This window comes from Chenopodium album, chromosome 1 (assembly GCF_948465745.1).
Source record: "Chenopodium album chromosome 1, dcCheAlbu1.1, whole genome shotgun sequence".
Classification (NCBI taxonomy): domain Eukaryota; kingdom Viridiplantae; phylum Streptophyta; class Magnoliopsida; order Caryophyllales; family Amaranthaceae; genus Chenopodium; species Chenopodium album.
The window spans coordinates 87,623,617-87,638,493 of NC_137834.1; the positions used below are offsets into that span (position 1 = coordinate 87,623,617).

At 34.2% G+C, this 14,877-nt stretch overlaps 1 long non-coding RNA gene across 1 annotated transcript; it reads right to left on the reverse strand.

Annotated features, from left to right (window-relative positions):
• Nucleotides 1–6,717: 6,717 nt before the first annotated feature.
• LOC145625019 (uncharacterized) lies at nucleotides 6,718–8,369 on the reverse strand. Its single transcript, XR_014110484.1, has 3 exons — nucleotides 7,829–8,369; nucleotides 7,146–7,252; nucleotides 6,718–7,003 (listed from the first exon to the last, which is right to left on the reverse strand). It is a non-coding gene; the product is annotated as an uncharacterized LOC145625019 (long non-coding RNA).
• Between the last annotated feature and the right edge of the window lie 6,508 nt (nucleotides 8,370–14,877).

Below are 14,877 nucleotides of genomic sequence, written 5' to 3' on the forward strand. Positions count from 1 at the left end.
TTTTTTATGAAACTTCACTTGTTTTAGACCTTAATCTTTTTCAATTGAGAAGATATCAATTAAACTTCTTTTCTTTTTTTTCTGAAACTTTACTTGTTTTAGACCTTAATCTTTTTCAATTGAGAAGATCATCAAATTAAACTTCTTTCTTCTTTTTTCCCCCTTTTTATTGTTTTGCCAATTCTTAAGGAAAGAAGTTGCATTATCTCTCTAATCATGACAGTTTTTGTTTTTTTTTTTTTTCCGTATCATGTCGTAGTTTTATTAAAAAAGAGTTGGCGTGGTGATTCAGTGAACATATATACAATAACTGTAAGTAAATAACAGATATATAAGCATTTTCAGCATTTCAGAAAATCGTTTTTGGTAATTTCGCAATTTGGTGAGTATAAAGATCTTTCTCTTTAGGTAAACAGGTCACACATTGTTTTTATACTTTATTTAGTGTTTCTTTGTTCAAAAAAATACAGAGTAACTTCTTTTCATCTCAAGCCATGACCTGACATTTCATAGCATATCTGCTGTATAAAATGACTTATCAGTGAACTTAAAATAGAAAATTACCAAAGCTTGAGGCTTCTTGGGTTACGCCATCTTTTTGGTTTCAGAAGTTACTAATCTTATGATCTTTAATACTAGTAATTTTGACAGCATTTCCTTTCAGCAATGTTGTATGGCCTTGTTTGTGTCACATGAAGAGAATTGCATATCCACTTGAGTTGAGCTCTCTCTCGTCAGTTTACTGATCTTTTTATCCTTTATCTTAGGATGAAGCTGTACTATACATAATACTCCACCATCATATTTATCCCCAAACTACAGCCTTTTTAGTGTAGTAAATAGGATAGCTGAGATACAGCAAATTATAATATTGTATCATATTAGATCTAATAAGCATATACCAACCATTAGGCATTAGCCTATTATGGTGTCTATCAATTAGCGACAAATTCGTATAAAAACTGAAAAAATTAGCAAGAGCAACCTTTTGGACACCAGAATATTGGAACTTAAAATTTAGCATTTTTAATTGCTCTCAAATAAGTTATTTTCCAAGCTGCTCAAACTCTGCAGCTTTAAGCTAAAAGTACAATTACGTTACAGAGAGAAGAATAAGTTGAGCAAAAAGGGTATAGCATACGACTAGTCAGATATAACCTTCCCTTAAAAAAGATGGTGAAAACTTTACAACTCTGTATCTAGAAGCAGAAGAAAGAGGAAATGAATTACAGTTAAGAGAGAAAGAAGTAAAGAAACAACAAAACCCAAAGCTGTTGCTGATGGCCAAACTTCCGGGAGCTTTAATCGATTATACACCAGAACGTATGTGGATGCCAATGGCAATAGTCAAGATAGTAAGGATACAAAAATAAATAACAGCATGGATCAAAATAGAAATCCCACTGGTGCTCATATTTCCAAACTCCACTATCCTTGTTCTCGCAGGCAGTTGAAACAGCAACCCTGGCGACAACAATATGAACAGCCCCACAGACACCACCACCGGCCCCCAATCTACCATCATCTTTCTCTCTTCTTTTTAATTTCCTGACTCCTGCTCTCACTCTGCCTCTGCCTCTGCCTCTGCCTCTCTCGAGTGGCTATTTCTTTTCGTGTCACTCTAGCAAACACCTGTCTCTCTCGAAGTCTTTAAAAAAGTTTAAGGAGAAGGAAAGAATTCCAAGGGAATATGTAGAGCAAATGAGTGGGAATTCCTTGGTGAAGAAGGATAAAAATGAAGGGAAGGAAGACAAGCTAACTAAGGAAAAGAGAAGCAAAAGAAGAGAAGTGGGGTAATAAGAAAAAGCTAAGGAGGGAAGGGATCAGGAAAGGTATAGATGTTTTAAAACACTTAGTGGGTTTGCTTTAGTAGATCAAACAACTGCTTTTCCAATTTACGCTTCACAATATAGTTAAGAATTACTGTCTGTGTGTGTGTTATCTTTTCTTTAATGGGTGCTTTGCCTTTGCTTTAGTTTTCGATCGTCGGAAAAAGCAGCAGGCAATGTGTAAAGTTGTGGACTCAAGACTTGGAATACGTAGGCAAGGCTTCTCCTTTTTCTTGAGTTGGCTACTAGGCTGGTTATCAAAAGCTATTTTGTCTAACAAGATTGGTAAAGCTAAACATGATTAGATACAGCAAAGATCCTTTCACATTTTATATGCCACTCATTACTCGAGAGAATGAAAACAGACATATATATGTACATACTTTATAAAAGGTAAGTTATAATACTCTTAAGGCCAAAACCACGCTATTTACATGTATATAATAACACTTGACATATTTTTTATCTAAATGAAGGAAAAAAAAAAAAAAAAAAAAAAACACTCTAACCAGACTATAACCCTCATTTTCTTGGAAGTGAGGGGTTTAATATGCAATCATCATTCTATCACAAGGATTCAACCTTAAGACCTCAAGATTACAAAATGAATCATCAACCAATTATAAACCTCGGTGAATAAAACAATTGATATTGACTTCGGATTTCTTCTATGTTTCTCATACCAAATAGTACCAACCTTATGTCCAACTTTTAATATCGCGTCTTCATATTAATACATGCTACTAATAAAGACTAACCACTTACAAAGGTTATACTCCATTCGATAGAATACTGAAACTTAAGCTACAAAAAGAAAGGAATCCACTTCTTTTATCCATCCTTCGTTTGTACTCATTTACTTCCCATGTGCTGATGTGCATGTAATAAATTACTCCCTCCATTCCTAAAAGAAAACCTCATTTTTCCAAAAATTATTAATCTCTAATTAAAAACTTGTCTTTCATATGGGTGAGAATGTGTGATATGTCATCCACTAACTTCTATAGAAACAGAGGTAATATTTTCATTTTGTGTATTAAAACTGTAGTAAGACAAAATATATAAACCCGCATTACCTACGGGAAACCAGCAGCCTAACACTACCTCCATTGGTACTCAATCAGCACATTACCAATTCAAATAAGCCAACAATTAGTACTAATTTAAATAAAATACAATATTCATAAACAAAATCAACAGCTAATAAGTTATATATAAAACTACTAATATTCATAAACAAAATCAACAGCTAATAAGTTTTATATAAAACTACTTTTAATTATTACCATATTTAGAAAGAAAGCATTGAAGATGCTCTAGATGAGGACAAACTGGTTTTCTTTTAGAGGCTAACTTGAGACAAAAGCAAAAGCTAGAGTGCTGGACGGTAACCCTCTACGGGATGTCATCTACCATGAAGTACAGAATCAATCCTAAATCCCTATCAAGTTCCATGATTTCGATCTCGTGATGTTTCCTTCCAGATTGGGTCACCTCTTTTGTCTGAGCACTAATCAAGTTGTATTAATCTGTCTCTCTCTATCTCCCAATCTACTGGCCCAGAAACTATCCTGTATATATAAATGAGACTCTGTTTGATCTCCAAAATATCACACTAATCACCATCAATACATCACTCAAGAAGCCATCTAAAAAAAAAAAACAGGGCAATCAGTAAGGCAGAGAAAGAAAAATGGCAGATTGGGGACCAGTGGTGGTTGCGTTGGTTCTGTTTATTATGTTGACACCGGGACTGCTGTTTCAGCTGCCCGGGAAGAACAGAGTGGTGGAGTTTGGAAGCTTGCAGACCAGTGGGATGTCAATAATAGTCCACACCGTCATCTACTTCTGCCTCATCACCATTTTCCTAATTGCTGTTGGCGTCCATATATACACCAACTAGGCATCTAGTCCTCACTAGTCACTCCTATGCTGAGCTTTTCATGTTTTAACTCTTCGCTATTTTGATTTGTTATTTATTGGTTTGTTGGTATTCAAATCCATTACTTTAGGGATGTTTGACACTCCTATAATGTAATCCTTTAAAGATATTTAATGACATAACAATTTCTATACTACGGACAACTAAGAAATACTGTGATCTTTAACAATCGCACGATTGCAACAAAGCATAAATACACAGTAATCGCTTGACAACAAGAGAATGAATTCACTAACAAACAGCAAATCACAAACTATCATGACAACAATAAAAAGTTTGCACTCTGCAGATTGATGCATAATCCATTGTACCATCAAATATGCTGTTGACCCAAAGTTTGTGTTAACAAATAATACCCTTGGCTATGGCAACAGCATAATAACATATGTAAGCCTGATAGACGCGTAGAACATTAGCATAGCATTTTCACAAATATAATTGTGAAAATATTTTAAGCAGAGCAATAAAAGCATACTAACGGGTCGGGTCAAGGTCGTGCGGGTTGATTGCGGGTCAGGTCAAAGAGGGTCACATTTTATAGGGTCAATAGCAGGTTCGTCTAATGCGGTTTACGAATCAATAACGGGTTGGGCTAATGCGGGTAGTTGATGTATGTATAGACGCCAAAGGAAAAGGAGATTTACGGTGTGTTTGGATTGAAGGAAATAGAGGGAAAGGAAGGGAAGAGAAATGGAGAGATGGAGGATCTTTCATTTGGATAGCAAATGAGGAAGGGAGGGAATTGGAGGGGAGAGAAATGAAAGGATTAAATTGTAGGAAATTGATCCCTCCAACAATGGAGAGATTTGGAAGGAAAACTCACCATTTTTCCCTCCCTTTCCTTTCCCTCCCCTCCTCTTCTCCTCCCTCCCCTTCTTTTCCTTCCCCTTTCTTTATCCAAATAAACTGTTAGTTTCTCTATACTTAACAAACCCCACAAAGGAAAAGGAGATTCTACTCTGTTTTTTTAAAATAGCAAGGGGATTCAGAGGAAGTTTGTTCAACTGTAATAGGGAGAAAAAAATGGAGACAAATTTGTTTATAGTAACAAAACCTTTAACCTAAAAAAGAGAAACTAAATCTGATCTAGCCAAATAATGAATCTAGATTGACCCAAAAAAAATAACAAATAAAAAAGTGAGGGTGAAATCAAACCAATTTAAAGTGGCATAACTAAAGAGAAAATGCATTATAAAGTACCTATATGCAAATAAATTTAGTTGGTCGTATTAAATATCTATAATTAACAGGTCAACACTATAGACAAATATAATTGTGGTGTTGTAATAAAGAAGATGGACAAATCAAACCTTAAAACATAAGAAAAAGAGTTAAGGTTTTTTTTACTGTTCAACTTAAGGGTTTGTGTCAAATTGCGTTCACTTAAGTTGAAAAGGTCAAAGGGAAACTAGTCAAACCCTCAAAGAAATCTGGGCCGTTCAAGGTACTCCAAAGTCCAAACCCTCAATAAAATAAAATAATTAAAAAAAAATAGAATGAGAAATGGTGCTAGAGTTGAACCCATGTATTTCCATAGACCATTTCTTTCTGATCCAGATATCCCTTCCCAATAGAACAGAAACCACTGTATTCAGAGAAATTCAAGATTGCAGAACAAATGGCACTTTGGGGAGTATCCCTGGTGTTGCTGGCATTTATATTGAGCGTAGTGCTATCACCAGGAATGGAATTCCAGTTACCAGGTAATAGTTCTCAGTGAAATTCAAAACGAGGCACAATTGTTCTCTCTATTTTTTTTATTCCACTTTTCATTCTCGCTCTCATTGTCATTTTATTACAGTAGCATATGACCGGGAAACTAAGAGTCCGAGACACAGCATGTGATTGTATTTATTATTCTTTTGGTCTCAAAACCCTGTCTAGTAGTCAAAAATATGGCTATAATTTTTTTCTTTTTTGGTCATAAGTAATTAATTCATGTTTTTCATATGCAGACCCCTTCATTTGTCTGCTCATCTGCAGCCTCTAGCATCTCTGTATCTCAAATGGGTCAAGTAAGCACAGAAAGTGAAGAATTTTGGGGCTACAAGAGCAGCTGATGTGTGATTTTTACTACGAGGATGAAAAGGAACTGTGAGCCATGTAAATCAATTCTGTATGTTTTTTTAAATAATTCCAATCTCATCCCTTCATGTGTTCAGGGCGTTCAGCACTCACACTTTTTAACTCTACTCAATCACATCCTTTTACTCTTCTTAAAGGTTTAATACAAAGGTATGATCACCAAACAAACCTAGGCATAAAAATCCCCAGATCTTAAAAGAAAAAAACAAACAACACTTTTCAACAAACTATTGATGAAGTCTATATGCTGCAATAAGTTTAAGCTGTACATTACTACATCTGTACTTCTTTTAGGGTAAGTCTACTACTGTATGAGAATAGTTGCCAAGAAAATGTTGTACACGACAGAACTAGGAGGATTTCTAAAAAGAAAAAAAAAATGAAGCAAGTATTTACTAGTTCAGTAATGCAGAAACCCCTTAATAGAATTTAGAATTTATGGTACAGAAACCTGATTCTGCATGTTCCTAAGCACAGCGCCCTTTCATTTGGTTAAGTCGTTTATTTCCTGGACATGATTGCAAAAATACCAGAAGCAGCAGTCATAGAAGGATTTCCAGTTAGATGTTCAGTAACAGATGGAAAATTTTACTATAATGAAATGATCTGTAGTTGAATGAGTACCCAGAAGAGATATAAAGCCATAAGAAGATACAAGGATGAAGAAAGGAAGAAAGCTAAAGGAAGTTTAAGAGACAACATTGCCACAACAGAATCTGACTTCAGAACTTAAAGAAAACCCTAAAACCTACTCACTTATTGGTAATTTGATTTGGACTTCCGAGTCAAAACAAGGCACATCCAAGTGACCCAACACTAAGTTATCCAGAATCTACCACTTACCCCGACTCCAGAGTCAAATAAACAGAAATGTCTAAACAGTATCCAAGAAATTACTTCCAGCACTACAGAACAGCAAAATTTGGCTTGTACAATTGCTTTTGGCATACATAAAAACTAAATGAGCAATTACTATATATTTTTATTTTTAACAATAAAATAAAAATGCAGAAACCAGTCAATCAGCATTCATAGAGCAGAAAAACAATCTTACAACACTAGTATGTGGACAAGATACAGCCATCGTAACTCAGCAACCGAATTTCTACAATTGAAAAGCCATATCATCCTCATGAGCAATTCCAAGCTGAAAAGAATGAGAATGTTTAAACACTAGTCAAGAATACACTACCAGCAGACCGAACACATAGCTGCTTGTGACATATTTTATAAATGATCAATTATCACATATGCATATATTTAGCAATAGTATGAAAATCCATTCTTACAAGATACAACACTAATATACTAGGACAAGAGGCAGCAACAGCATCTCAGCAACCCAAAAGTTCTCTTTGCAGTTGATAACCCACATCGTCCTATAAGCGTTTCCAAGCTGAAAAGAACGCAACCAAAATACAATTAGCACTTGAACTATGGCTAACCAAACTTAAGTTTATAGAGCAACAATTAAATTCATAAAGGAACTAAAATTGAGAAGCTAAATCATAAAAACTAGAACTACACAAACTTGCATTAGCAATTCCAGCATATAAAACAAAAGTAAGCCTTCTAAACAGATACTTATCATCGACAACCTCAGACCATCCAAGTCAATCGGATATTGATTGATACGTAATCGACTGAACACTACTTAAAACTGGCTATTCTGTTCCAAAACAAATTGTTCCAAATATTTATTCTTGAAAAAGATACATTGAGCTTAGCGAGTGCGAACATAGTATGAAAATGAAATTTTTCCAGTTATTCCGTTCAAGAAAGTAGCTTATTACTTAAAAACAGGTTCCATTGATCTTCAAAAAAAAAACATGAACCATATATCTACATTATTTCAATCAAACATCAAAATCACACATTATTATTACAAAAACAATATCAAACATTAAAATATACATTAACCAATTAAAAAGGGGCTAAAAAACCCTAAATTGAGAAAAAGAAGAACCCTAACCGGGAACATGTTGGGGAGATAAAGCCCAGCAAAGAAAAGATCTTCCAAAATCAGACAAATTGGAGAGAAACCCAGCAAAGTAGAAGACCAAAACAAGTCCAATAATCCATGGCATCAATATAAATCCAATCAGAAAAGCCACTGATCCAAGTATCATCAAAGTCAGCGAAATTCCCAAGAACAAACAAGCAAACGACGCCGGAGAAATCTGTGTCGGGTAATACGGCGTCGAATTACGGCGGATTGATAACGAGGAAGAGGGATTTCCCGGCGAACATGTCGCTGGAAAAGGGAGTGTGATCGGAGTAGGATACCGGAGAATATGAAAAATCATAGAACAGAGGTCGTATAAAACCCTAATTTGTGGATCATCTTCTTCGTTTCTAGACATTTTTTCCAGGAAATTTGGATAATTTGACTTGGATTTTAGGGTTAGATTTGGATATAAGGGTTTGATTTGAAGGTTTGATTGTTTAAGATACAGAATGATGGCGGCAAAAAAGATAAGGATTTTGATTGAGTTTGTAACTGTAATTTTGGAATTTTGACAGATAGTTGAGTGATTGCACGGTGTACGTGTACCCCTAATTAGCCAAATAGAAGGAGAATCCAAAGTGACTGAGTATGGGCAATGAAGCGAGCTAGTGAGCAAGAAATGGCGAGGTCAGGTTACTTTTTGGTGCAATTAAGGGCGTGTTCGGCGCTAGCTTTTGAGTAGCTTTTAGGTAGCTTTCAAACCACACTACTCAACAAAAAATGTGAGTGTTTGGCAAAGTAATGGTTCAAGTAGCTTTTAGTGGTGGAGGTAGCTTTTATTAAAAGCTAGGATTATTAGCTTTTGAAGTTAGAGTTAGCTTTTGAAAATTTAATGTATAGTTTAAAAAATAAAATATTGATTCTTAAATGTAACAGCTAGTTAACCACTACTTTACCGAACAATATGGAGTAAATTATCTTTTTTCACAGCTAACAGCTTGTTGACAGTTAACAGCTATCTCCACAGCTCACAGCTATCTCCACAGCTATAGCTACCTTCACAGCTATATTTTGCCGAACATGCCCTACGTGGTCCCAAGTCGATGAGAGTTGGTTATAGTTGGGTCGGCCGGTCAGATTTCTTCAAATTTTTCTTTACCATATAAAGCAAATTTTTACAGCCACTCGCGCATTATTTTTGGGAGGTGATACACATAGACTTAGTCTATGTGTTTCCCACATAGACAACCATTAATATGATGACAACACATCATTCATGAAAAAAGTAGAGCGGGAGTTTAAAGCGGTAAAATTTGATAGTAAAGCCCGCCTTTGTAATGGAAAAAGAGGGAAATTTAGCGCTCAATGGTACCAAAAAACTTTGGCGCTAAAAATTCATGTAAATAATTATTCCTTAGCAGACCATTGATGAAAATTTAAGGTGAAAATATTTTCAAAGCACTTAGATTTGAAGGTAGGCAATAGTCATCTTCTAGTTTTACACTACACATTGACTTAGTTGACAAACTAAGGTTTTAATTTACAATTAAATGTTGTTCATGGTGATTGCAAAATGAATTGAATGCGTCATTGTTGAGGATAATGATTTACAGGGTGTCGATTGACGATGATGGGTTACAAATTTGGATTAATATAATTTAGCTTATCAATTTGTGTAATTTTAAAAAGTGTTATATTTATTTTAGTCTCACATGAAATATTTTAGTATCAATTTGGTTAATGTTGGTATCATTGTATTTAAATTGGTGATGTTAAGTGTTTTGTGTTAATTACAAAGTATTTATATCTAATGGAAAACAATTTAAAGAGAATCACTAATCTTAGTGACTTAATGAGGGTATTATGGACTATGGAGTATCATGAGGTTGGTGCTCGTATGAGAAACGCTCCGTAAATGGGAATGACTTTATTATCAAGACAAGGAGGATTTTAATTTTAGGAATTGTAGTGCCGAGCCGAAATTTGATGGTGATGGCCGTGATAGAGGATTAAAAGGATTGTTGAAGGTTGATAATGGACGACGAGGTTGGTTTTCTGGTGTGGGTAGGGGTTTTTTGGGGTCGAGGTTGGGATTTCGAGGTGTTATTATAATGTTATCCGGCGCGTCAAATAACAGAGGAGGCGAGAGGAAGAAAGGTCAGGTTGGAAGGTCTGGTGCCGGTTGTTTTCAGGGGTAAGGGGAGATGATCAACGAGCTGGGGGTTGGGCTGGGTCTGGGTCTGGGCTTCTCAATGGCTTAAAGGGATGGGTGGTGGCTAGGATGTTTTTTTAGGTTTTTTTCCCTTTTTTTTTCTTTTTTTTTTTAATTTTAGACTAATCATATGCTGACACGTGGATTGGTTACTTGCTACAACAAGTATTGCTCTATGGGAACGAAGTTGGGGTTCCAAGAAAAAGCACATTAAAACGATGGAGATTACGAAAATGCATATGTTAAGGTGGATCAGGCGTGCGGGAACACTCTAAGGAATAGAATCAGAAATGAGGTTATTCACAATGCAAGGAATTAAAGTAGGTGTGGCAAGCATTGTAGGGGAAATCGTTTGTGTTGCTTTAGGCATGTAAACCATAAATCTGAGGGTGCACCGGTACGAAGAGTGGAAGAGAGGGACCGTGGAGGTGTGGAGGGATTAAACAAGGGAGAGGGTCGGGAGACCGAAAATGACTTGGTTGAAATGAGTTAGGAATGATATGAAATACTACCTCCGTTAAATGTTATGTGCAACTTTGGAATATTTTATGTCTCACAAATAATACCCCAAAGTTGCATATAACATTTAACAGAGGTAGTATATGGATTTGCACGAAAATGGCACATTGGATAGTAAAGGATGGAGGAGGAAGATTTTTGTCGATGATTACATGGAATACATAGCCTCTTTCTAGCATTTATTAATCACATAATAAAAAGAAAGAAGCTTTTAATTTAGGGACGGAGGGAGTACATAATAAATCGAAATTGTTCAATGGTAACCAAAAATAATAATAAAAATTTACAACATATTATTTGATTGGACTAAGTTTATTATAAGTTATTAAATTCAATAAATCCTATCTGAATTTATTAGATCGACCTAAAACTTATTTAATAAAGGTGAACAAAACGTAACGTAAATTGGTAAATTACTTTAATAAATCATAGTTGTCCAATAATCAATTTTATGTAATTATTGCCTCGATTTTCATGCTCAAAATCTTTTCAATGTGTGCCAAGAAAATTGCTTGGATTTTTGGGGTCATTTTAGGTCTTAAGATTCAAAGTTAGAGAAATAACCAGCTTAAATCCGTGCAATGCATAGTTTTATTACCAAAGGTTATACTCCGTCCATTTTTAAGCGGTATCCCTATATAATTTATCTTTCATTTGCTAATATAATTTGATAAGAACTTACTTTTTCACATCTAATCAGATGTAATTGTCTGGTTTGACCGAACATTGACCTTATATGTACACTAATCTAGATAATTTCATTATCTTTAATATAGTGAGATTTAAGTGGGGGTATAAGTATTACACTTTGACCGACACATACATTTAGATAAATTAATTGAATTGAATATAAAAATATGTAAGTAGAATATAGTGTATTAAATAATTACTTGCTCCGTTCTTTTTTACTTGACCCGCTTTGACTTTTGCACTATTCACCACCCCTCCTTTGACCGTCTTTTATGAATGATATGTAACGAAAAACATATTTATGTGGGATCTTTTTGAATTCGTCTCAACAAGTACTATCCTAATATATAACTTTTATAATTTTTACTTATGGATATTGATCGTTAAAGTTTTGCATCGACAAACGTGATAAAAGAACTAGGCCAAGTAAAAAAGAACAGAGGAAGTATAAGATAGGAATCATAGGATAAAATTTATATGATAGGTATCATAGGATGAATTTTATAAATTATAGTTAGTGGAGATATATTTAGTTGTTATGAGGAAAGAGAAAAATAATAATAATAATTAAAAAAGAAGTATAAGTGAGAAAAAACCTCTGTGGACATTGTTCACAATAAAATTATTAAGGAACAAAGTCCATACATGCTCTACTGACATATTGTTGAACATAGTGACCCTAATTTTAACACGGTAACATTTATTAAAACTTATGTGATTTTATTTTATTGTGAACCTAAATTATGCACTTATAAGCCCACGTTATGTTGGACAGTACATAGTTTTACTATTTTAACATGGTAACCTTGTTTATTCATAATGACTAATAATGACTATACATAAACTTTCATTAAAAAACATTAACCTCTTATGACCTTGTTTATTCATAATGACTAATAATGACTAAACACATTGAAATTAAATTTATTCTAATAAAATAACTTTTATCATAACATAATGACCAACTTTCTATTTATAAAATGGTTATAGTGTCTTTAATATTAGTGGTCCATAATAAACTTATTCGAACTAGATGCTTTTAATAATTTGTCGTTGTATCAGTGAAGATAGTAAGCTAAGGGACAAAAATTATAAAATATTTATTTAAGCGAGGGTAGTGAGAGAGTGACAATAAAAAAAAATAATGATCTGAGTTTTATCTTTTCTAAAATAGAAAGTGTTGCGATTATTATTAAACAGGTGTAAAAGGAAAGTGGTTCGATCATTACTACGAAATGTAGGGAATATTTCATGATAAGGCCATGTTTAGTTCATTTTATTTTTACTTATTTCAAATATGATTAAAAAATTAAGGCTAAATCAAATCAGATGCAGAAAAATAATTAAGGTTAAATTTAGGTAAATTTGAGGTCACGAATAAATTGGGAAAAAAATATTTAAAAACACATCGACTTGCTTGATAGCAAACAAACATGCTTGTACCAAGACATATTTTGTCACGCAAAATGAGTCGTTTAAGATATAACTTTACTTTACAAATTTCACCTCAAATTGGATTATTAAGGGCCAAAATATTCACCAACATCTTAATCGAGCAATATTATCGACACGAAAATTTAGGCATTAATCAAGGGTTTTTTTTTTATTGAATTTTTACAAATAATGTTTAGCTTAGATTTCTCCATTAAAGTTTAAGACAACACCTAAAAAAACTTAACTAAATAATTTTCCCTGCTAGATAATGAGTCACACAAAATTGATATTTATTTATAATAATGTGCAACCGCAATCTTCTTAGTAATTAATTTTGGAAATATTTTAAGCAATAAGCTAAATTTTGAAAATACTTATATTCAAATAAATCAGATGACTTATAACACACTTAATTGTACTTATTATTAATTAATTGTATTTAAATATTATTATACATGGAAGCCCTCACCCTCATCCACCGCCAACCACCAAATTGACCACCTCCCTCACCCTTGACCCTTTTATATTCCTCCTTGCCAGTGGTCGAGCACTGCACACATCTTTTTCCCCACAACCCCTTTATCAGCCCCTCCATAAACACCACCTGAGACTAGGGGTGAAAGAAATTCGGTGTAAAACCAAACCCAACCAAAAAACCAAACCGAATAAGGAATGTGGTTCGGTTTTTTGGGAGGGTGGTTCGGTTTCGGTGTAAAAAAAAAAGAAATTCGGTTTTCGGTTCGGGAAAATGAAAAACCGAACAAAACCGAACCAAATCGAATTAGAGGCCCAACCGTACATAACCCCTGGCCCAAAACTAAAGTACCCTAGGTATATAAAGCTAAAAAAGAAACCCTAATCACTCTCAGCCTCCCTCTCTATCTTTCCACCATTTCTCTCTCCTTTCCTCTTCTCCTCTTTCCCAGATTCCGCCCAATTGCCCATTCTCTCTCCTCTTCTTCGCTTTCATTGTCTCATTCTCCTCTTTTCTTTTCGTTTTTCTTGTCTCTCTTTCCACCATTAACGAAAACATTGAGGTTTTGATTAATAAAATTCGAATTCGCTTCACCATTAACGAACACCATCAACTAAATTAAAGGTTTAATTATGTCTAGGAATGTTTGCGGATCTGGGTTAAAACTTGTTTAATTATGTTTGTATAAATGGGTTTGGTTTGGTTTTGTTTGGTTCGGTTTTAATTGGTGTTTTTGGTTTGGATTTTTTTGCAAAATTTGATGTTTATGATGTTTGATATGAAAATTCGGTGCGGTTCGGTTTTTTTTAAGAAAACCGAAATTTAGGTGGTTTGGTTTGGTTCGGTTTCAAAGCTAAAGTGGTGCGGTGTGGTTTGCAAAATCAAGAAACCGAATTATGGTGGTTTGGTTTTGGTTTGGGCAAAAAACCAAACCGAAAACCGAACTTTCACCCCTACCTGAGACCCACCCAAACCGACCTCAACAACCCATTTGCAAATTCTTATTTACCTTATAATATTCATATTTTCATACTAATTTTGCTATTCAACATCAATAATACAAGTTTTGAAACCATCATAATGACAACACTTCCTCCATTTATATGTACTACCATCAACTCACTTCACCAATTCACCAACAATCAGATACCCACTATTTTTTCTCAAATATTTTCAATTACTATAGTTATGAGAACTCATCTTCTAAAAGTTCTACAACAATGACACAAACTCTTTTCAAGTTGAAAATCACATATTATGTAACCACGACTAAGAATTTCAGGGAAAATATTCACCAACAAACATCTTTTTCATATTTATAACATTTTGTGATATTATGTCCATACTATACCACAAGTCCACAACTAAGAATTTGGTATGAATTTTGTTAATAAAACACTCATTTTTAATACTAATATAATACAAATAATACTAAAATAATTGTTGTTGAAACTAAAATAATACGAATGATGAATAACAAAATATTTACATAACAATTTCAATACTACAACAATACATCTAGTCTCTGTTGTCTCTTTCGCTCACTCACTTGCCGTAGTTTGCCTTTGATTTCAACCTCCATTGTTTTCGACCATCGTATGGACCACACAACTCTCTGATTTTGCCAACCGTTGTTTCATACTCTAAACCACATCACTCTCTAAATACGCCGATCATCGGCCCTTCCTTTCCCCAACCACCTTACTCGACCATCGGCCCTTCCTTTCCCCAACCACCTTATTC